The 22289-nt window shown below is 52.3% G+C and overlaps 1 protein-coding gene across 12 annotated transcripts in view; it reads left to right on the top strand.

Annotated features, from left to right (window-relative positions):
* Positions 1–4415: 4415 nt before the first annotated feature.
* Positions 4416–22289, top strand: part of LOC108314694 (BTG3 associated nuclear protein) — a 138089-nt gene continuing 120215 nt past the window's right edge. For 8 of the 12 annotated variants that reach the window (XM_017543692.2, XM_017543693.2, XM_037743928.1 and 5 more), the window contains exon 1: positions 4521–4615. The gene's annotated coding sequence lies outside the window, so the exon portion shown is untranslated. Of the gene's footprint in view, positions 4616–5268; positions 5505–22289 lie in introns of all 12 variants that reach the window. The other 4 variants (XM_037743925.1, XM_037743932.1, XM_037743933.1 and 1 more) reach the window with 4 other exon arrangements.

Raw genomic sequence — 22289 nt, forward strand, 5'->3', positions numbered from 1 at the left:
GGGCCGGTTCACCCTCCTTAGGCAGCCTGGTGGTCCCCCACTCCCGGGAGGTCACCATATTGATGCCGCACATAGTGTGGACACCCGATCGGTATAGCGCACTACAGCCCAGAACTCCTGGGCTCAAGAGATCCTCCAGCCTCAGCCTCCCGAGTAGCTGGGACTACAGGCACGCACCACCGCGCCGGGTTGAACTGGACCTTCTTTCTCCCAAGGGTCGGTTGAAGTGGAAAAACCTTTGTAGTTGCTGGGACCCCTCTGTGAAATCCTGCTCAAGAACGAGAAAAAACGGCTGGGCACAGCGTAATGCTGGTAATCCCAGCACTCTGGGATGCTAAGGCAAAGTGCGACAATCGCTTCAGCCAGGAGTTCAAGACTAGCCTGGCCAACATGGTGAAACCCCATCTCTAGTTAAAAAAAAAACATATGCCGGGCGAGGTGGCTCATGCCTGTAATCCCAGCACTTTGGGAGGCCAAGATGGGCGGATCACCTGAGGTCAGGAGTTCGAGACCAATCTGACCAACATGATGAAACCTCGTATCTACTAAAAATACAAAAGTTAGCCAGGTGTGGTGGCAGCGTCCGTAATCCCAGCTAGTCGGGAGGCTGAGGCAGGAGAATGGCTTCAGCCAGGGAGGCAGAGGTTGCCGTGAGCTAAGATGGTGTCACTGCACTCCAGCCTCAGTGACAGAGTGACTCTGCCTAAAAAAAAAAAAAAAAAAAGGCGGAAGATGCGTGGGGGAGGGGGAGGGAACAAGCCCAAAGTTGGGAAGGGTGGGGTGGGGAGAGAATCAGAGAGACACAGACAGAGACAGAGATGAGAGCGAGTCTGTGCAGTGGACTCCTGGGGGGAGTTTCTGGAACCCTGGACCCCGGCCCCACTCCTGGGGGTGCAGGCTTTGGTGTCCTCATGGGATCTCATGTCAACCCAGATTGAGAGGTGACCACGAAGCTGCCTTGCCGTGGGTTTGGCCAAGACAAACGAGAAATCAGCCAAATTGCCAGGCGGCAGCACTGCCTGCCTGCCTCCCTCCCTTCCTCCCTCCCTCTCTCCCTCTTTCTCTCAAATGCATGTTACCACGCAGGTGACCTTCCCCACGCCCTGCTGGCCCACTTTACAGGTGAGGAAGGTAAGGTACAGGAAACTTGGTTTGCCTCCCCACTTTCAGAGGGTCCCATATCCACACGGTAGTGCCTGGGTAGGGTCCCGGTTTCTCTCGACAGCCCAGAGTGTGTGGCCTGTCCCCGGAGGGGGTGGGATCCATGCTAGGCATAGCTGACTGTCACTCCCTCTCGCCACCCCTCAATTGTCATCTGGTTTCCCAGTGGGGTCCCCTTCCAGGGCTCTAGTTCACACCAAACCCCATGTCTTCCAATCGAGACCTTCACACCCTTACAGTGCCCTTGCAAGAAGTGGCAAAGGAAGGGGGGAGCAGGGGATGGATTGGGAAGACGAGTTTTCACGCCCATGGGCGGTGGCCATGATGTCCCTGGGAGCAGGGCGTCCACTGTCCCGTACAGCACCCAGACACCCCCCTCCCCAGCATCGGGCTCACGGGCAAGAGCGTCTCCAATCAGCCCATTTCTCTCCCTCCGGTCTGCACTGTGACCTGCCTGCAGCAAGCCCCTCTCTCTCACTTGCAGCCTGCCACAGCCTTCTCAGCTGCTCTCCCGATTCACGCGGGGTCCTGTATTCTCTCCCCCCATTCATTTTCCAGCACTCCAGCTAGATGGACTTCACAAAACACAAATCTGATCCTCCCCACGCTGGCCCCAAGCTTTGTAAAGCCTTCTCAGGAGCAAGACGACACCCCTTCCTTGCTGACGAGGACGTCGCTGCCTTCACTACCTTTGCTGAAACACATCTCATCACCTTCCTCCTCTCGTCTCTACCCCACTATGGCTGTGTGACCCCAGGTGTACAGCTCAGCCTCTCCTGACTTCATGTTCTTCACAAAGAATAGGGATTATAGGCTGCGCGTGGCAGCTCACGCCTGTAATCCCAGCACTGTGGAAAGCTGAGGCAGGCAGATCACCTGACGTCAGGAGTTTGAGACCAGCCTGACCAACATGGAGAAACCCTGTCTCTGCTAAAAATACAAAAATTAGCCCGCCATGGTGGCGCACACCTGTACTCCCAGCTACTCGGGAGGCTGAGGCAGGAAGATCACTTAAACTCAGAGGGTGGAGGTTTCAGTGAGCTGAGATCGCGCCACTGCACTCCAGCGTGCACATAACAAAGTGAGACTCTGTCTCAAAAAAAAAAAAAAAAAAAAAAAGAATAGGGATTATAGTAAAATGTGCCCTGATCGTGGTAACTCAGCCCATGGTAACATGATCACATCTGGAATCGAACCCTCTACTAAACGCTTCATGAACTCCACGCCACGGACTCCTCCCATCATCCCTGTGAGCCGTGAGATCTAAACACCAGTTCCCAGAGTGGGAAGCCGAGGTCTGAGAGCCTCAGCAACCTGCAAGGGAAGGCTCAGACTCTAAGCCCTGGCCAGGCAAAGGCCAAGTCCTCGCACGCCAGGACAGCCAGGCGCAACGCTCCAGGATTCCTCTCCATCTGCTAGGCTTTTCCTGGGCCTTGAGTGCATCATGAATAATTCACCTATTTTTTTCCTTTTTTTTTTTTTTTGAGATGGACTCTTGCTGTGTTGCCCAGGATGGAGTGCAATGGTGTGAACTCGGCTCACTGAAACCTCCGCCTCCCGGATTCAAGCAATTCTCCTGCCTCAGCCTCCTGAGTAGCTGGGATTACAAGCACGCGCCACCACCCCTGGTTAATTTTTTGTATTTTTGGTAGAGACGGGGTTTCTCCATTTTGGTCAGGCTGGTCTCGAACTCCCGATCTCAGGTGATCCACCTGCCTAAGCCTCCCGAAGTGCTAGGATTACAGGTGTGAGCCACCATGCTCGGCCAATTTTTCTAATCTTTTTGGATCTGGTCTTCATGTTTAAAAAAGACAGGCCCTAGCTACATACCAGCTACCAGGAAAAAAAAAAAAAAAAAAAGACAGGCCCGACCTTCCCATCAGTACCTTTCCCAGCGCCGCCCTTCTGTGGCTCCTCCTTGGAGTGTTTGTAAGGTACTTTTGTTGTGAGGTAACCCAGCCGCCAGCCTCAGTGGGCCTCATTCTGGAGACTTTGACTCGGTAAGGTTGCCCGTGGTCGCACAGCCCGTGACTGCACTGAGTCCTGTTTTTATTATTGGCAAAAGGGGTCAGGCAGGAAATTCAAGGTAAAGCTTTTTCTTTTCCCAGTGAAAATCGCTCCCTTGCCCTGGGTTTGGGAGATCAAAGGCATTCTCGCTCATTGCAAATAATTAGGAAAACAGAGGCGAGTATAAAGAAGAAATGAAAGGCAATGCGGTCCTAGTTAAACAGAGGAAGATAACCAGGAATGACATTTCCAGGAATTGCCCTATATTTTGGGAATTTTTTCCTATGATTACCCACAAACGCACATTTGCACATTTATTCTACATAAAATATAACGTGTGCACATTCGATGCCATCATTTTTTTTTTTTTTTTTTTTTTTTTGAGATGGAGTCTCACTCTGTTGCCCAGGCTGGAGTACAATGGCAAGATCTCGGCTCACTGCAATCTCTGCCTCCTGGACTCAAGTGATTCTCCTGCGTCAGCCTCCCAAGTAGCTGGAATTACAGGAGTGCGCCACCACATCTAAGTAATTTTCATATTTTTAGTAGAGACGGGTTTTCACCATGTTGGCTAGGCTAGTCTCGAACCTGTGACCTTCAGTGATCAGCCCGCCTTGGCTTCCCAAAGTGCTAGGATTACCGGCGTGACCACGGCGCCCGGCCGCCATCACTTAGGTATGTGCTGCATGTAGGAAATATCTAAGACCATAATCACTGCTGTGTGTGCCACCCCCCGCGCGCGTGCACTCAGGCCCCTCTGGACGGACAGTGGGGACCCCTGACCACGTATATCTTTGGGAACACGCCTCCCAGCGCTCCGGAACCTCAGGGCAGGAGTCGTCGCAGCAGCAAGTAGGACCCGCTGGAGGCGCACAGCCCACCTGATTGATTTTAACTACAAGTCCCAGCAGCCCCTGGTGCGGGGACTGGACGCCGCGACCGGAGTCCGGAGAGACTACAAGTCCCGGCAGGCAGGATAAAGACGAAGGCACTACGAGTCCCCGAATGCATCGCTCTCAGCTTGCGCAGGGAACCCTGGGAGATGTAGTCTTTGAGGGAGCTAATGCCTATTCATTCCATCTCAAAGAAGATGCAAATTCTTCAGACAGTCCACTGAGGTGTTTTCTCAGGCAGGCCAGGCACGTGGGCGAAAAACGGGGGAAAAAAAGCCCTGGGAAGACGGTACCGTCCCGGAGGAAGCCAGCCTGCGCATGCTCAACGGGAGGCCGGGCGGGAAAAGCGCGCGTAGCGGGGCTCCACGCCCGCAGGCCCCGCCCCGGCCCCGACCCAGGGCCCGCGCGCCCAGTGAGCCTGCGCGGAGGGCGGGGGCCGAGCGTCGCGGGGAGGGGCTCGCGGCGCCTGCGCAGAGCGGCGGCTTCTCTCGCGAGGACGGACGCCATTATCGCATCTCCCCGACAAACACCACGAGAATTCCGCAGCCCACACGGTAATTGCAGCTCCCGCAGCCGGTCGCGCCTCCGCCTCCCCCTTCCCGCGGGGCGAGAGCGAGAGCGAGATCTCCGTCCTCCCTCCTCCTCCTCCTCCTCCTCCTCCCGCCCGCCGGGCCGCCCGCGCCGCAGCCCCGCCGCCGCCAACTGTCCGGGCCGGGCGAGCGCCCCCAGCTCCTCGCTCCCCGTCCCCGGCCGCGCCCCGGAAGAGGGGCTCCCGCTTCCTCGCTTCCGCACCCCCTGCCCCGCCGCGCCCCGACGTCCGTTGGGCCGCGGCTGCCGTCGCCCGGCCCGGGGGCCTCGAGCTCCCGATCTCTGCCTCGGGGCCGCGGCGGGGAGACTGGAAAGGCCTAGAACCGCGCCCGTGCTCCCCGGGGGACCGAGGTCCCCCTACGGGGTGGCTCCTGCCAGCCAGCCGTGAGCGACGGGCACCGTTTTTGTGCCGCCTCCTGGCTGTGGACAGGAGCCCCCGTAGCCCAGGACTTGCACACGCAAGCCTCCGGCGAGACAGCGAAACGGGCGATCTCAGGGCTGCCCAGAGCTCGGCGAGGACCCCAGCCCGTTCCCCGGGGCCCCCCCCCCAGCACCTGTGTGCGATTTCTGTGATGTAGCCCCTAAGAAAGGTGGCCGTTTGTTTTTTGTTTTTCCCTAGGCTGCAGAAAGTAGATGACATTCCATCCCCACTGTGTGAGCATATTGGAGACAGTGCCTTGCTAGAGAGGACTGTTGTTTTCCCCTGATGACATGGTAGGGATTGCCTTGCTCTTGGAGAAATACATCGTCCCTGAAGAACTGTGAGCAGGTGCAGCGAGTGTGGGCTTTGAATGGGAGCGAGCTTGCACCCTCCCCAGGGAGGGCCCGGGCCGCACAGTTGTTGATGTGGAACAGGTAATTGCTCTGTTTGGAGTTGCCTGTCTGCCCAGGAATGTACTCCCGGGCCTGATGGCGTTGGCGGAACTTGCACTACAATAACCGAAAAGAGGAGGCAGTCTTAGGGTACACTTTTAGCTGGAAGTTCTTAGGGGACAGAAAAATAGCTTGGAGTAGTGAGTGGTTCTGAGGAAGATCAGGAAACATCAAATAAAAACTAGATCTGGTCATTTAACACGCAGCTCGCAAATACCCAGTGCTAGAAGAAAACACCAAAACGAGGTACAATTCTGTATGTAGGTCCATTTCCCCTGCCTTGCAATTAAAATAAGAATATATTCTTGGGAAGCTGTAGCAAGTACTACTCGGCAGGGAGACCTCCACCCAGGCTGCGCCGAACGCAGCGAGAAGACACCCAGATAGAAGAGCACAGTGGGTCTGGCGGGGGCCAATAGCCTACGGAGCTGAGCGCCTCAGGAGGCTGACAGCATTCCAGGTTGAAGGCCCGCAGCAGACGCTGATCCATATATTAACAGGTGATTATTATTAAACAGGTGTTCTGTATTTACTTTTAACGCAAAAATATTCCAGGTAGGCAGTTGTTACCCACTTACTACTAATTGCAAACTGAAAGGTCCTCTCCACAAGGGAGCCACGGGGCCAGGGCAAACTTAATGTTTCTCAGCAATGTTGGATTCTGTCATCATTGGTTTTAATAGTTCTGCTTTCTGGAGACAGGATTTAACTGTCCGTGAGGCTGGAATGCAGTGTGGTGATCTTGGCTCACTGCAGCCTCAACCTCCCTGGCTCAAGTGATCCTCCCACCACAGCCTCCCGAGTATCTGGGACCACAGGTGCCACCACACCTGGCTAATTTTTGTATTTGTAGTATAGAGGGGGTTTCGCCTTGTTTCCCAGGCTGTGGCTTTAATGTTTTTAAAAAAAGAGCTTCAGGCTTTGGGGGCAGCTCCACATCTTGGCTCCTTCTCTGTGACCAGGAGACAGAGGCTGCCTCCATTCTGTAGATGAGGTGACCAGGCTGCAGATGCACAGAGCCAGGGCTCCAGTTTAGTCTAAGCCGATGTTCTAAAAAACAAAGCCCATCGATTCAGTATTTTAATCAACATAGTGTACACAACAGCAATTGTCAGTGGAAGATTTACCATGAAAAGTAGTGGTCCCCTGCCCCACCTCCCAGCCCCATTCTTCAAAGCGTGGTTTCCTGAGGTCATTCTCCATAGCTCTAAGTGAGCTGGTCTTTTTGTTTTTGAGGTAGGATCTCCCTGTGTTCCACAGACTACTCAGCTGCAGTGCACTCAGCCTCTTTAGGGGTTGCTGCTGCAGGCACGAGCTGCCGCAACTGTTGCCCAGGCGTGGGCTTTAACCTGCCCTTTAAGCTGATACTTTTTTTACTCAGCCTTGACTTTGTGTTATGATGGGTGACAGAGCCCTTCTGTCACATGCCACCTCTTCCATCTCATGTACGCTATGTTCAGGATAGGGTCAGGTCCCCTCCTTCTTCAGCCTCTCAGCTTTTTCTAATCCTGATGGGTTATTCTTCAGCTTGCCCACGAGCCAACGTGATAATTTCCCTTCTATGGCTGGGTGTGTTCAGGACTCCATGTTTTCATGTCAGCTTTCATTTCAACATGAACCTCTGCCAGGTGCTCTTCCTGCTTGTGGAGAACCTTCCTCCCTCCCTGAATCCTTTCTGATCGTCTGTTTGGTGTTCATGGCATTTTACCATGTGCTGAAGTATGGATTCCTACTCCCTTGGATGCTTTCGGGTCTGGTCTTTGGTGTTCGTGGCGTTTTACCATGTGTTCAAGTGTGTGGATTCCCACTCTTGGTATTCTGACTCTGGTGGCCTGTCCTTCAGCTCTGGGAAGCTCACTTGTCGTGTCTGAGAAGGTCTTCCTCTCCTGTTCTGCCCTTCTGTCTTAGGAGTTCCTGTTAATTTGTGATGGACGTTCCAGGTGGACCCCTGGAGTTGCATCTTTATTCTTCCTTCTCTGCCTTGTTTATTCTCATTTCTGGGAGAGGGCTTTAATGTATCTTCCGATCATGTCTGCAGTATTTATTTCCAGTCAGATTTTTAATTTCCAAGTGTGTATTTGTTTTGTTCCTTCTTCATAGGAGCTTATTGTTCTGCAGATGCCTCATCTCCCTGACTCTGAGGGAACTAACGAGGATTCTTTTCAGTTCTTCTTTGTTCTGATTTCTTGTTTCCTCTAATGTCACTTAAAAAAAGTGTTGGCTTCTTGCTTTGTATGGCAAGTCCTCCTGTAATACTGACAGTTACTGTTGTCTGAGGCAGGAGGAAGCTGGCGGAGAGCCCTGTGAGTTTCCCCTTGGGTGACTGGGAGCTTGTGTTGGCGGGACCTGGAGTGCCAACTTGCAGATATTTTCTCTGGGCTGTTCCGCTGCTTCTTCTTTTTTTTTTTCCGAGACGGAGTTTGGCTCTGTCGCCCAGGCTGGAGTACAGTGGCACGATCTTGGCTCACTGCAACCTCTGTCCCCCAGGGTTCAAGCGATTGTCTTGCCTCAGCCTCCTGAGTATCTGGGATCACAGGCACGCACCCCCACACCTGTCTATTTTTGTATTTTTAGCAGACATGGGGTTTCATCATGTTGGTCAGGCTGGTCTCAAACTCCTGACCTCGTGATCTGCCTTCCTTGGCCTCCCAAAGTGTTGGGATTACAGGCGTGAGCCACCGTGCCTGGCTGCCGTTACTTCTTTAGGAGGGCCCTTTTGCTGGCCAGGGAGTTAGTGCTTCTGTGTGGGACCCACCTGGCAGGTGTGGGTGTGGCCTGCCCGCAGGGCTCTGCGAGGCCTGGAGCCCCACGCCTGTGCCCCTGCTTTCCCTTTGCCCTGATCCAGTTCTTTGCATGTGTCGGGCATTTGTGAGGCCCTCTCCTGCCTGTGTTTTTTCTTGTGCGTTTACACCACTCTATTAAAGATCATGTTAATGGAGCGAGTGGAGGTCGCCCGTGCGGCCAGTCACTGCCTCGAGCCGGAGTTTTGAAGTCTGTTGTATTCACTCCACCTTTCTGCTTTCTTGTAGCCTTGGTAATTGCGCACGGCCAATCGGACGAGGTGCCAAGTGAGCATGCTGCAGCTGCCTCGGAATTGCAGTGTGGGTGGGTGGCTCTGGCCCTGTGGCCTTGGGCTGCCAGCACACCTGGGCATGGCCCGGCAGACCCGTGTGTTAGCAGAGACCCTGACTTGAGGCTCCTCACGGGGGCAGTGTGCCGCCGGCACCGTCTGCCTGGCTGGCTCCAGGGAGCACCTGCAGTGAAGCAGCGGCGACCGTACTGGGAGCATGTTCTGGGTGCACTGTAGCCGACTGGCACCTGGAAGTTGTGCGTAGTGAGGTGAGTGCCGTCTGCCAGAGCCTTGCTAGCAGAGCGGCCCAGCGGCCGGCAGCAGCCATCAGCATCGCTTGGGTGTTGGTGAGAAACAGACTTGAGGCCCCACCCGGGTTCTGATGCAGAATCAGGCTCTGCAGCTTGGTCAGCTGTTAGTTTTCAGGTAATTTTAGACTTTACAGAAAAGATGCAAAAGAATATTTCTGTGAGCCTCCCTGTTCTCTTCACCTGCTTCCCCTAACGCTGACGTCTTACATAACCAGCCATCCATGTCAACACCAGAAAGCACAGCATTACTGCCCTCATGACAGACCTTCCTCGAACCTCGGTTTTCCACCAGTGTCCTCTGGCTGTTTCCGGATCCCACCTCGGACCCTTGCTACGTTCGTGTGACTGCCACACCTCCTCAGTGTCCTTCTGTCTCTTATATTTACGTAGTCCCGAAGTATCTCCCCCAAGATCTTTATACATCACAAAGGGAAAAATAAAACAGTAGCCTCTCAGTGGAGAAACCCACAGCTACTGTGTGAAGCAAGCCATCAGGGCACCACCATCAACCAGAGGGTGTGACACCAAAGCCTGGTGAGACACGCCACCGCTCTAGCGGCATTGCCAGAAGTGCAGGATCCTTGTGAGAAAGTGCTGCACCCAAACGGAGGGGTGCTCACCAGGATACTGGCCAGTGCTTTTCAAAAGTGTCCAGTCGTGAGAAAATTTACCCAAACTGAGGGATGCTCGGCAAACCCTGGCCAGCACTGCTCCAAAGTGTCCAGGCCTTAAAAGACAGGGAGACTCAGAATTTGGTGCAGCCGGGTGACCAGGTGAAGTGCGCACCCTGGTCCACACGGAAGGGCTTCTCCCAGCCTTGATGGAGGTGAGGGAGTGGGGCTTGGGGGTACAGGTGCAGGTGCTGGGCGGTGTGCCTTAGTGGGCTTTCAGACCCCTAGGCTTGTCAGCGCCAGGGTTTGTGGTTATCTTCATTGAGTCTGTACAAATCCCCACGACTTCAGTTATACAATTAAGTGAATTATGTGACATGATGTTGCAAGGCTGACCTTAAAATGTCCATGTAACTCATGGTACCAGTTTAGCCGCTTAAATCTAGAGGAAATTAACATTTCTTCGTTTTGAGGCAAAGACTTCTGGGGGAAAGTAAATTTGAGGGTCTCAACAAGAATGCCTCAGATGAAAGCTTTAGAAAGTCTTCCCTGTACCTGAGGTAGTAGATAGACATCTGTGTTTTCGCATGAATGGTGGAGGTAAAAACGTGACCCCATGACTCGGTCAGCAGACGTGCCCTGAACCATCCGGAACTTCGGCGGCTGTGGGAAGGAGTTTTGGGAAGTTGAGGACACTATTGGGTGGAACCACGCTGTTGCCATTTGCTTTGAAAAAGCTATGCTTGTTTTGTGTGTGGGCTGCGCCTGGGGCCCCTGAGCCCCCGCAGGAGAGTGGGCTGAGCGATTGGGAGGTGGTCTTCCCAGCCTGCAGAGCCTTGCCCAGCTTTCTGCTCAGCCCCGTGCAGCCAGTGGGCTCGCTTGGGACTCCCCGTCTGTTGTACAAGACTCCACTCTGTCCGCCGCTTTGGAGGAGAGGATGTCTCCATCCTCAGGGAGGAGAGAAAACCCTCCCCCACCCTCTGTCTTGAGCCCTGTGCATGGGATGCAGTGCGTCCCAGAAGCCCCTGTCAGCCCAAGCCATGACTCTCAGAGAGGGAGGAGCACTCCAGGGCCTCTGTGGCGGTAGCCTGGGAGTGTTCTTGGGTTAAAATGTGTGGGAAGTGTTAACTCCTGAGCTGCCAGCAGATGGTGTGCTGAGATACTATGGAGGCACATGAACTTGATTCCTGTTGTGAACGAACCTTTCACGTCCGTAAGTAGTCAGGAGCCATCCGATTGGATTAGACGTTTTGGACCGTCAGCTTCCATGGCAGAGCGGATACCAGGACTCGCTGTTTTCCCTTGAGGAGTGTCTCGGAAAGGGGTCGGTGGTGGTGGTGGAGGATGGCGTGGTGCCCCTGGTTGGAACCCCAAGTGTCCAGCGTACAGCACGGGAGCTGTGGAAGGAGGAATCCAGTGGAGGCTGAGAGTAGGCTGCAGGTACACCTGAGTTCCGTGGGCGGGAGGGGCGGGTGTGGGCATCGGCTGCCGTCACCTCCGCTCTGCCCGGCTGCAGTCACCTTCTGTCGTCGTTGAGCCCAGATCCTCCGTGGACCAGGTGGGCTGGCGTGGAGTCCTGTCGGGAGGCCTGGATGGTTCTGAACCAAGCCCACAGAGGCCGGCAGCAGGGCCTGCGCGGACAGACCTTCAGTAGCAGCCATTTACTTTCTGTGTCTCAGAGCACGCAGTCGTGGCCTGGAGTGACCTTGCTTTTCCCTACAGATGGAAAGTCATCAAATATCTTGAAGGAAAGCTTCATCTTTCTGAAACTAGACACATGTTTGGATGGAACGAGGAGGGAGAGTTTGGTGTGTGTGTGGTTGGCCTTTCCTCGCTGGTGTGAACGTGCCTCCCTTGAATGTGGCCAACGCCTTCACCTTACCAGATGACACAGGCAGGGGGACTGGGCCATGGTCTCTGCTGCTGCCATGGCACACTGCAACCTCCGTGGGCGGTAGGGAGCCAGGAGTACCGCCACTGCCAGCCTGCGTTTTGTGCCAGAATGCTTCCAAGTTCACACTCTTCATGTTTGTAGCCTGAATCTGACAGAGGCTGGGTGCCCTGTTTTCCCGCTGACAGTCGTGGCTGTCAGTGGGGGAACACAGTTTGCAATAATTGGTCTGCCGTCTTATAATTTTTGGTTATCCCTTTGTTGTGTGGTGTAGGTCATGTTAGGTGGTGGTCGTCGGTCATTTGTGCCAGGCGCCTTCATGTTCTTGAACTCTTGAGTCTTTAGAAACTGGCACTGGTCTACTTTGAGTGCATTGTTTTTCAAAATTTGGGTATGAACCCAAATCAGTTGAGTGGGGCATGGCTAGTCTTAAGAATACTGGATACAAAGGAGCGCCTTGGATAAACAGGAGTGTGCCTTGGAGTGGCTAAGGGTAGGTGTCGACTCGTGAAGCTTTGGTGATCCAGACGAGTGGATGAGCAACTTCTTGGAGGCCCCAGTCCAGAGTGTGTGGAAGCCACTCTTCTGTGATGTGTGTCTGCTAGCCAACGGTTATGCACAGCTTTTGATGGAATTTGGGTAACTCTGGACACAGTGTATAAAGCATTTGTTAAAGACCATTCACCAGGCCAGGCATGGTGGCTCATGCCTATAATTGCAGCGCTTTGGAAAGTTGAAGCTGGAGGATCTTTTGAGCCCAGGAATTGGAGGCTGCAGGGCTGCAGTGAGCCATGATTGCACCACGGCACTCCAGCCTGGGCAGCAGAGCAAGAAACGGCTCACGCTGTTTCACGAGGGCAGCAGCTCCTGGAAGGGACCTTGGCATGACGTTAGCACACCGGGGCCTGGATGGTGGCACCATGCATGCCCATGATGGTGATCTTTGTGGAGTTCACTGATGGATCCCAAAGGCCCAGGATGGGATGGCATGCTTTTCTGCGAAGGGTCAGAAAGACCGTTAAGTGTTTTTGGCTGCGTGGGGTGTGTGACGTCGCATGTCACTGTGAAGCCACTGGACTCTGCCACTGTATTGATAAGCAGGCATCTTATTTGTGGACACTGATAATTGAGTTGTGTGTAATTTTCTCATGAAATACATCATATATATATTTATACACATGTGTACTTTTGTTATTTCTCTGTTTAAAAATGTAGAACCCAGTCCTGGCTCACAGGCGCGTAGAGGCAGGTAGAGACCTGGACTGGGCCGTGGGCCCTCGCGTGCCACCCCCGACCTAGAGTGTGTTTGCCCCGAGAAGGAATAAGACGAGGTCGTGTAGTGAAGCAGTGGCTGGATGGGGAGAGGCCTGGGCCGTGCACAGAGGAGCTGAGGCGTGAGCCTGTCCTCCAGGGAGGCGGTTCACCAGGCTCGGTACTAGCAGGCTGTCTGCGGAGGAGGCCGGTGGAGGAGCAGTGCTGCCCAGCTACAGGAGGGCTTGGTGGGCATGGGCTTCCTGCTGCAGTCTGTGTGGTTTTAGGAGGGACATGGAGTGTCGGGGGACGAAGGAGATGGCCAGGTCAGAGTGTGCGTGGCAGAGGGGTGATGCCGCCCTTCAAGTGATGGTCGCCAGGGGACTCGGGAAGAGGCCAGGTCCTTGGTGAGGGGATGTGGAAGGGGAAAGCAGGGTGATGACAGTGGGGCTGCAGGGAGGCGGGCGGGTCTCCTGGGGGTTCTTGGGGAGAAGGATAACAGGGAAGTGAGGTGGGTTCAGCTATGGAAGTGCTGGGATGGCTGTTCCAAGTGACCATGGCCTAGACGGGTTGAAACCCTGGACTGAAGAAAGTGCCAGTGAGAGACCAAGGCAGGAGGTAGAGACCTGGGGGTGACCAGTGTTCCCTGCACCTCCTGCTCCTGCCCTGGGAGATGGTCCCCAGGGGCACCTACACTGGGGGCTGGCCCTCNTTCAGCTTGAAGAAATTACAGAAGATGGACCTTCATCAGAGGTGTGTGAACCAGAGCAACTCCATTTTAAATAGGAGCTGGGTAAAATGAGGCTGAAACCTACTAGGCTGCATTCCCAGACAGTCAAGGCATTCTAAGTCACAGGATGAGACAGGAGGTCGGCATAAAATACAGGTCATAAAGACCCTGCTGATAAAACAGTTTGCAGTAAAGGAGCCAGGCAAAACCCACCAACAACAAAATGGCAATGAGAGTGACCTCTGGTCGTCCTTACTGCTACACACCCATGGGCGCCATGATAGTTTACGAATGCCATAGCAATGTCAGGAAGTCCCCCTATATGGTCTAAAAAGGGGAGGCATGAGTAATCCACCCCTTGTTCAGCATTTTAACAAGAAATAACCATAAAAATGGGCAAGCAGCAGCTCTCGGGGCTGCACTGTCTGTGGAGTAGCCATTCTTTCATTCCTTTACTTTGTTAATAAACTTGTTTTCACTTTGAAAAAAAAATACAGTGCAGAAACATACATATATGAGTACAACTATTAATTAAAAGAAAATAATCTTACATATTTAACTTTATTACCATTTCTAGAGCTCTTAATTCTTTTGTTTAGAACAAAATTTCTACCTGTTTTTATATTCGTTCTTTAAGAAGGATGTCGCTTAACATTTCTTGTAATGTGATGTACTGGGCACTGTTCTTTTTTGTTTTTCTTTTTTCTTTTAAGTTCTGGGATACATATGCAGAACACGCAGGTTTGTTACATAGGTATACATATGCCATGGTGGTTTACTGCACCTATCAACCCGTCATCTAGGCTTTAATCCTCACATGCATTAGGTATCTGTCCTAATGCTCTCCCTCCCCTTGGACGGGGTTTTTGTGTTGGGATCCTTTTTGTTGATGTTGATGTTATTGGTTTCTGTTTGTTAGTTTTTCTTCTAACAGGCTCCTCTTCTGCAGGTCTGCTGTAGTTTGCTGGAGGTCCACTCAAAACTCTACTTGACTGGGTATCACCAGCAGAGGCTGCAGAACAGCAAAGATTCCTGACTGATTCTTCCTCTGAAAGTTTTGTCCCAGAGGGTCACCGGCCTGATGCCAGCTGGAGCTCACCTGTATGAGGTGTCTGTTGACCCCTGCTGGGTGGTCTCTCCCAGTCAGGAGGCAGGGGGGTCAGGGACCCAGTTGAGGAGGCAATCTGTCCCTTAACAGAGCTTGAGTGCTGTGCTGGGAGAAACTTCCTTTTGAGGATCCGTTGCTCTCTTCAGAGCCTGCAGTCAGGAACATTTAAGTCTGCTGAAGCTATGCCTACAGCCGCCCCTTCCCCCAGGTGCTCTGTCCCTGGGAGATGAGAGTTTCGTTTATAAGAACCTGACTGGGGCTGCTGATTTTCTTTCACAGATGCCCTGCCCAGTGAGGAGGAATCTAGAGAAGCAGTCTGGCCACAGACATTTTGCCATGCTGTGGTGCATTCCACTCAGTTTGAATTTTCTGGCCTCCTTAACACTGTCAAGGGTAAACTACCTACTCAAGTCTCAGTAATGGTGGATGCCCCTCCCCCTACCAAGCTCCACAGTCCAGGGTTGACTTCAGACTGCTGTCCTGGCAGTGAGAAATTCAAACCAGTGTTTTATAGCTTGCTGGGCTCCATGGGAGTGGGACTAGCTGAGTGAGACTACTTGACTCCCTGGCTTCAGCCCCCTGTCCCGGGGAGTGAACACTTCTGTCACGCTGGGGATCCAGGCACCACTGGGGTATGAAAAAACAATTTTTTAAAAACTCCATAAACTCCTGCAACTAGCTCAGTTTCTGCCAAACAGCTGCCCAGATTTATGGTTGAAATCCAAGGCCCTTGTGGTGATGGCACACGAGGGAATCTTCTGGTCTGCAGATTGTGAAAACTGTGGGAGAGGCATAGTATCTGGGCCATGTAACAGTCCCTCATGGCTTCCCTTGGCTGGGGGAGGAGATCCCTGGCTCCTTGCCCTTCCCAGGTGAGGTGATGCCCCACCCTACTTCTGCTCACCCTCCATGAGCTGCACCTGCTGCCTAACCAGTCCCAATGAGATGAACTGGGTAACCTCAGATGAAACTACCGAACCCCCTGCCCACCTTCTGGGGGCTTCTGGAGCAGAGAAGGGGCCTCGAGACCGTGAGGAAGGCCATAGGAAGAGGAGACGCAAAACGGTGGCTGAACGTAGGTGTCGCCGCCGCCAGGAGATGGCTTGTGGGGCCTTTGTCTGACACCTGGGGGGTGAATTTCAGTCTGGCGGTGGATTTGGAACTACATGGTTTGCTTGAGATTCAGCAAGTTGGAAGAGACTGCGTTTGAGGATGGGCCTGGGCGAGGGTTTGGAACGTGCTGGAAGAGTTTGCCAGGCAAGGATTTGGTTGTAGCAGGTGGGTCACAAGGTGTATTGGGAGGATTTTGTTATTTTTGTCCTAAAGGTACACTTATTTGTGAACTTTTTATTTTGGGACAGTTTGAGATTTATACATATGTGGCAGAGATCGTACATGGAGTGCCCTGGGCCTGGTGTGCAGTTTCTCCGTTGTTGATGACATCACAACCGCAGTTCACGTCACAGTGTTTGATATGCCCCAGCTGACTCAGCAGCGTGAGCTGTCTCACGAAACCAGGGATTCTGCTCTGATAAAACAGAAAGTCCATGGAAAGCACCTTTGTTGCATTTTTAAGTTAGGTGATGAGGGATTATCTGAGTTGCTAGTTGAACTAGCTGCTTTTTTCATGTAATGCTATAAAAGAATAATTGACTAATTATTGACATATCTTACTAAATGAATGAAGTTAGCCTGTCACTTCAAAGAAGTCAACTAACAGTTTGTTGCCAGTGATAAAATTTGAGCTGTCAAGTGAAGTTGGAATTTTGGAAAGCTTGTCTACCACCGTGAGCCTGAGAGCTCCCAGTAAAGCAGGTGCGGTGCTAATATTGATGAACCGTATGCTTTTGATGTTACAGAGTGAACAGCATTTGGGAGAGCTGCATAACCTGGTGAACCAATATTTTCCTGATGATTGATGCCGGATCATGCCTGGGTGAAAGATCCATTTAAAGTACAAGTCAAGCCAATGGATTTTAAAGCCATAAAGTACAAAAAGCTCATGGATATGCTTCAGATTCCACATTGCAAACAGCGTTTAAGGAAAAACAAAACACATGTTGAATTTTGGTGTTGTGTTAAAGAAAAATCTCCACAGTTACCTGGAGAGGCTGTTCAAATACTTTCCCTTGTCTAACTCCATCTCCTTGTGAGTCTTCATTTTAGTTTATTTTTTATACTTTTTGTAGAGGCAGGGTTTCGCCATGTGGTCCAGGCTGGACTCGAACTCCTAGACTCACACAGTCTGCCCCCCTGGACCTCCCAGAGTGTTGGGATTACAGGTGTGAGCCCCCGAGCCCGTTGAGGCTGCGTTTTTGTCATATGCGTCGGCAGCAGACCGCAGGTGGAAGCAGATAGGAAACTCTAGGTGCTTTCAGTTAAGCTGGGCATTGCAGATTCAGATGTAAAGCTGTGTCCCTCCTCTCACTATGGTGTTGCTGTCGTTCTTTGGAAGCTATAGTTATTTTTCATAAAACATGTTTTGTATGTACTATGATTTGAATGTTTGTCCCCTTTGAAACTCGTGTTGAAAATTAATCCCCAGTGTCACAGTATTAAGAGGTGATTGGATCACAAGGGCTCAGCCCTCAGGAATGCGTTAGTGCATTCATAGATTAATGGGATCTCCTTGGCGGGGGTTACTGAGATCGGGTCCGTTAGAAAAGCCAGTTTGGCTGTCTTTCCTGTCCCACCAGCAGGAAGGCACTCCCCAGATGGGGCCCCTGGACCTTGGACTTCCCAGCCTCCTGAACTGTAAGAAATATGTTTCTTTATGTAATGAATTACCAGTCTCAGATACTCAGTTATAGCAACAGAAAATGGACTGAGACAATGTTAATATGTCATATGTTGATTTATATGATTTTTAAATGAATTAAGCCTTTTGTTCTGATTTCAAATGTGGTAAATATTGATAGGTATAATCTTTACAAGTGCAAGCTCTTCAGGACCCGTGGTAACTTTAGGATGGTGAAGAGGGCCCTGAGGCCGGAACATCGGAACTACTGCCTGAGAGCCTACGCGCTTCTTGAAATGTGTCCCTAGAAATGATGGCTGATGATGTGCCCAGGTGAAACGATGCATGCTCATGCGCTCAGGGTTGGAATCTGACCACTCACTTACATGTTTGAATTTTTCCCCCTTTCCCTGCAAATACACATTCGGGGGCTGTCTTAAAGAAAAAGCAGTGTTAGGCTGGGCGCGGTGGCTCCTGCCTGTAATCTTAGGGGAGGCCAAGGCAGGTGGATCATGAGGTCAGGAGTTTGAGACCAGCCCAGCCAAGATGGTGAAACCCTGGCTCTACTAAAAATACAAAAATTAGCCGGGGGTGGTGGCGCATGCCTGTAATCCCAGCTACCTGGGAGGCTGAGGCAGGAGAATCGCTTGAACCTGGGAGGTGGAGGTTGTGGTGAGCCGAGATTGCACCTGGGCGGCAGAGCAAGACTGTCTCAAAAAGCAAAAGCAAAAGCAAAAGCAGTGTTGTCTGAATGTCCCCGAGCCTACGTGGAAGCCCACGGGAGAAGCGTTCTTGCTTCTGATTCCCCACTTTGTCTCACGTCTGAGCTGCCGTTTGCAGTCTTCCTTCCCATTGTTTCCCACTCCTCCTCTCACGTTCCACTTCAGACTGATCTAGAGGAAAAAAAGTAAGCTGAGACTTTTCCACATCTCACTTTAATAAAAATTGACTTCTTTGTGTCAGTTGATTCTGTCTTTCTCATTATTTCTTTGTTTCTAGACCTACATCCCCAGAGGATTTGACTAAGTGGAACGATTAATTTCTTGGCAGTCTCCTTGTTTCTGGAGATTTAGCTTTTTACCATTTACTACCTAGTCTCTTCTTTACATGGGAGTTCCTGTCCTAATTTTTAGGGCGTTGTGGACCTGCCATTTCCAACTCAGGTGGCCTGGGAGTCTCCACATGGAAGCCACCTGAGGAGAAGGGCGGTAGCGCGAGCCGGGGATGGGCTGGGAGCTTGGTGGCCGTGGTCCTTCCTTGTCACGGGACTGTCCCAAGCGTCTCTGTACGATCACATGCACTGTGACTTGTGCTTAGGATCGCGTCCTGCTCGTGCTTGTACTTCACTCGGTTCCTGAGTGCAGCGCGGGCCAGGCCCTTTGCTGACTTTGTGCCATCAGGGAATGTACTCAGTTCCTATTTTTGTCATCTGTAAAGTGAGGTGGGCCCTTCAAGATATGTAAGGAATAGCTCTGGCTGTGGAATGCATCTTTTTAGACTGGCCCCCGTGCGTGGATCTGATGACTGGTAGGTACTGTGATTCACGCCCTGTCAGATCCCCGCCGGGAGGTGACGCTTCTGGGCTATATTGTTCCACTTCCTGTGGAAATAGCCACGTCCAAGTCAGATGCAGCATTAGGGCTTTTCTTAAGGGTTGATAGAAGAAACAGCTCTATGAAGAATGTCTGCCCTAAAAATACTGATGGGAAAAAAATCCATTCTGTCGTAACACCCCTAATGAAACACACATGTGATGTGGCTTCCGTAGCGGCGGAGAAGATCAGATCCCGGTGGTGAAGGAAACCCGAGTGTTGAGCACAGGGAGTCTTGCTGTACTTTTCTTGCTGCTACTTTTCATGTGATGAGTACTGATAACCTATAGCGTTTTGTTTTTTAATTTCTGTTAAAGCTAAGTGTTATGCCCAGTTACACTGGATTTCCTTTTAATGGCCTTTTTTTTTCTCTTTTAATGGGTTTGTGCTTTTGTTTTATGGGTGTCCAAAAATTTTTGGAGTAGCAACAGCAAAATGAAAGTGGCTTTGCAGTTGTCTGTTTGACTGATGCCCAGCTGCTCTTAGCCTTTGCTGACAGTTGATGGGCACCGTTATCAGCCGTGTCGCTCACACTGATTCCATTCATCAACTCAGTAGTTAGATTTGTGACTTAATCATAGCACAGTCCTTGCTGAAATCAGGACATAGGATCTCAATCCATGGTTTTCAAATAGAATTTCTGACGTTCATCACTGGGTGTGGTGTGGGCCAGGCCCTGTGCCCGGCCGTGAGCACCACGATGCTGATTCCTGCCCTTGTGGAGCTCACCTTCTAGCAGGAGACACTAAACAAGAGAACGCTTTAAGATGTGTGGTAGCAGGAAAGAGTGTCGTGCGGCTCAATGCTGAGGTGTCCAGGAGGCGTGCAGGGGTGGCCAGCTCCGCCGGCAGTGCCCTGAGCTGGGTGTGTCCCTGGGGAGCTCGGGGAGACCCCAATGGAGAGGCAAGTGAGCGGGCAGGGAGGAGAGCCCAAAGGGCTGCAGAGGTCCCATGAGATGGGGAACCCCGGGAGGCCTTGGGGCAGGTGAAGGGCACTGCCTGGCACATGTGTTTATGTGACCCCTTGAGCGCCCTTGATCGGGATCACAGCAGAGGTGCAGGTGACAGACTGCCACATCTGAGCCAGGTCTGAGGGGCTGGCCTGGGTCCAGGCTGGGAGCGCTGGGCTGGGGAGATGAGACCAGGTCGGGGCGAGGGAGGGGAGAACCCAGGAGGATGGAGGTTTTGGTGGGAGTGGGAGAAGCAGGTGGGTTTGGGGCGGGTGCCAGGACCTCAGTTTGTACGTATTAGAATCGAGATGACTTGCTAGGGTGGAGATGTATCTGCAGCCACAGGCTGATGAGCCGCCAGGTTAGTGCCGACTGAGCAGTGGTCCCAGGGTCTTGCCCAGGGCATCATCAAGTCAGGAAGTGAATGTGGGACAAGCAGAGAGACAAAGGAGCAGGGGCCAGGCAGGGAGGACAGCTGGGGAGGAGCTGGAATGAGCTCGGTCAGGCCCTGTGGTTGGGAGAGTGCGGGCAGCATCTGGGCTGGAGCTGAGTGACAACCCAATGGGTGGGATCCGGAGGGATGTGAGCACAGAAAATGGAGATCACAAGTACAGACGGGGCTTCTGAGGAATTTTACCTGAAAGGGAACAGAGAGATGGGGCTGGGGCTGGAGGGGCAGGTGGGGAGGCAGCGGCAGCGTAGGGGAAGGGTGTGCGAGGGTGATGTTCAGGGCTGCGGTGGAGTGCCGACTGCATGCTCGGCCCCTGGCCTGAGGAGGCAGGACTGGGCATTCTTGGGAACGGAGAGGGAGGAGAGCGGGATCATCCACTGAGCCTGAGGAGCATAGGCCCAGGAGCAGGGGAGAGTTCACAGGGCAGGACTGGGTGGGGCGGGGCGCTTGGCATCAGGTGCACCTGAGGTTGATTAGAAATAGATTCTCTCCATCCCTGCCCTGATGTGTGGGTCCCCACGTCTTGGTGGCTGAGAGGTGGATTTAAGGCAGGGTTAAAGATGGTTCTGTAAAGTTTATCAAGATTTGATGTAGTTGGCCTCGCCCGTAGACTCATTACTTTGTTTTAGAAACAGTGTCATGGTAATACATAAATAATGCTTGCATATGGAAAGCCAGCAGTCCAGGAGGGCAGAGTAGACCGGAGAGTGGGGGGCATGGTTGGAGCGTCCCTTCGCTGGGTAGCCTGAGGTTTGCCATTTGTCATCCCTGACTGTCTTGTACACATTTGCACACATGGACAGATGACCACACACGGACACCATGTTTAGGGTACAGAGTTGGGGTCATTGTCCATACCGCTGTGTAGCTTTCCGTTTGTATAAGCTGGAGATCTCTCCGTTTTGGTTCACGTCGTTAGATCAGTCTCATCCGTGGGAATGACTGTAGTGTCCGACGGTGGATGTGTGTGGATTCTTTAGCATTCCCGTTGTATGGAACATTGAGGGTGTTACTCTGGGCTGTCCGCTCTGTTTTTCCGTGTGCACCCTGAGCCCTGCGCCTCTTGAGGGACTCGGTAGGGCTGTGAATAGCTGCCACAGTAGGAGACTTGCTTGAGCATTAGTTTCAGTCCAGCTGTTTTATTACATTACACTGGACTAGCCCCAGGACTTCTGAGAAATGGCAAATTTAATTTGCCAAAATAGCAACCGCAGGCGTTGTTCTCTTTCAGTTTTCTTGGGCTTGTTGCCTCCTTTTTTTCTATTGAAATCTTTACTGTTAGCAGAATTTTAAATGACTCTTGATCCTGGCAACAGAGGCGTTTTGAGTAAACAACTCCAGTCATGTGTGGTGTCCTCATTTGGAAGAGGTTAGGATTCAGGATTTTATGGTGAGTTCAGAGGATTTTCTTAAGCCACTTGCAGAGCTTTTAGAAACCGGGAAAAGGCTGGAGTTGGGCGTTTAAACCTATTTCCTCTAGCTCCTTAAGAGAGGCAGGAATTTAACGTAGACTCTCTGGACCCAGGGCCGTGTGTGGAAGGGCTCAGGGCATGTCCTTTGCTTTAGTCTGGCCGCACGTGGTGGGCTCCAGAATACCCTGTTTTGAACCAGGTGGTTGGTTAGGTTATTTTCCTTTGCTTTGAGGAAGTCCGAGGCAGGCAGCCTGGGCCGGTATGACAGCTCCCTAGACAGGAGGGGCCTGGGTTCCTTCCTCCCAGGGCTTTGCTCCAGCTCGCCAGCTCCTTCCGTGCCTGCAACCGTGGGGTCGAGGTGCATGGATGAAGGGACAAGGCCACAGGCTAGTGCCCCTGAGGGAGGTTTCCCCAGGGGCTGCCATATGCCACTTCCAGGCTTGTGTCACAGCCTGCTGTGGGACAGGCTGGAAGGGGGGTCTGTCTGGCAGCCCCGTGCCCCTAGTGTCAGGGGCTTTTCCATGAGCTCTGGGGAGAACAGGGGCTGGCACCAGCAGCCAGCAGTCTCTGGGATTAGGGGAACCTCGGAAACTTTGCAAAGTTTTGTCTGTCTGTACTTTTTCCTGGAAAAGGTTCTTTTTTTTTTTTTTTTTT

This window comes from Cebus imitator, unplaced genomic scaffold (assembly GCF_001604975.1).
Source record: "Cebus imitator isolate Cc_AM_T3 unplaced genomic scaffold, Cebus_imitator-1.0 Scaffold159, whole genome shotgun sequence".
In the NCBI taxonomy this organism is placed as follows: Eukaryota; Metazoa; Chordata; class Mammalia; order Primates; family Cebidae; genus Cebus; species Cebus imitator.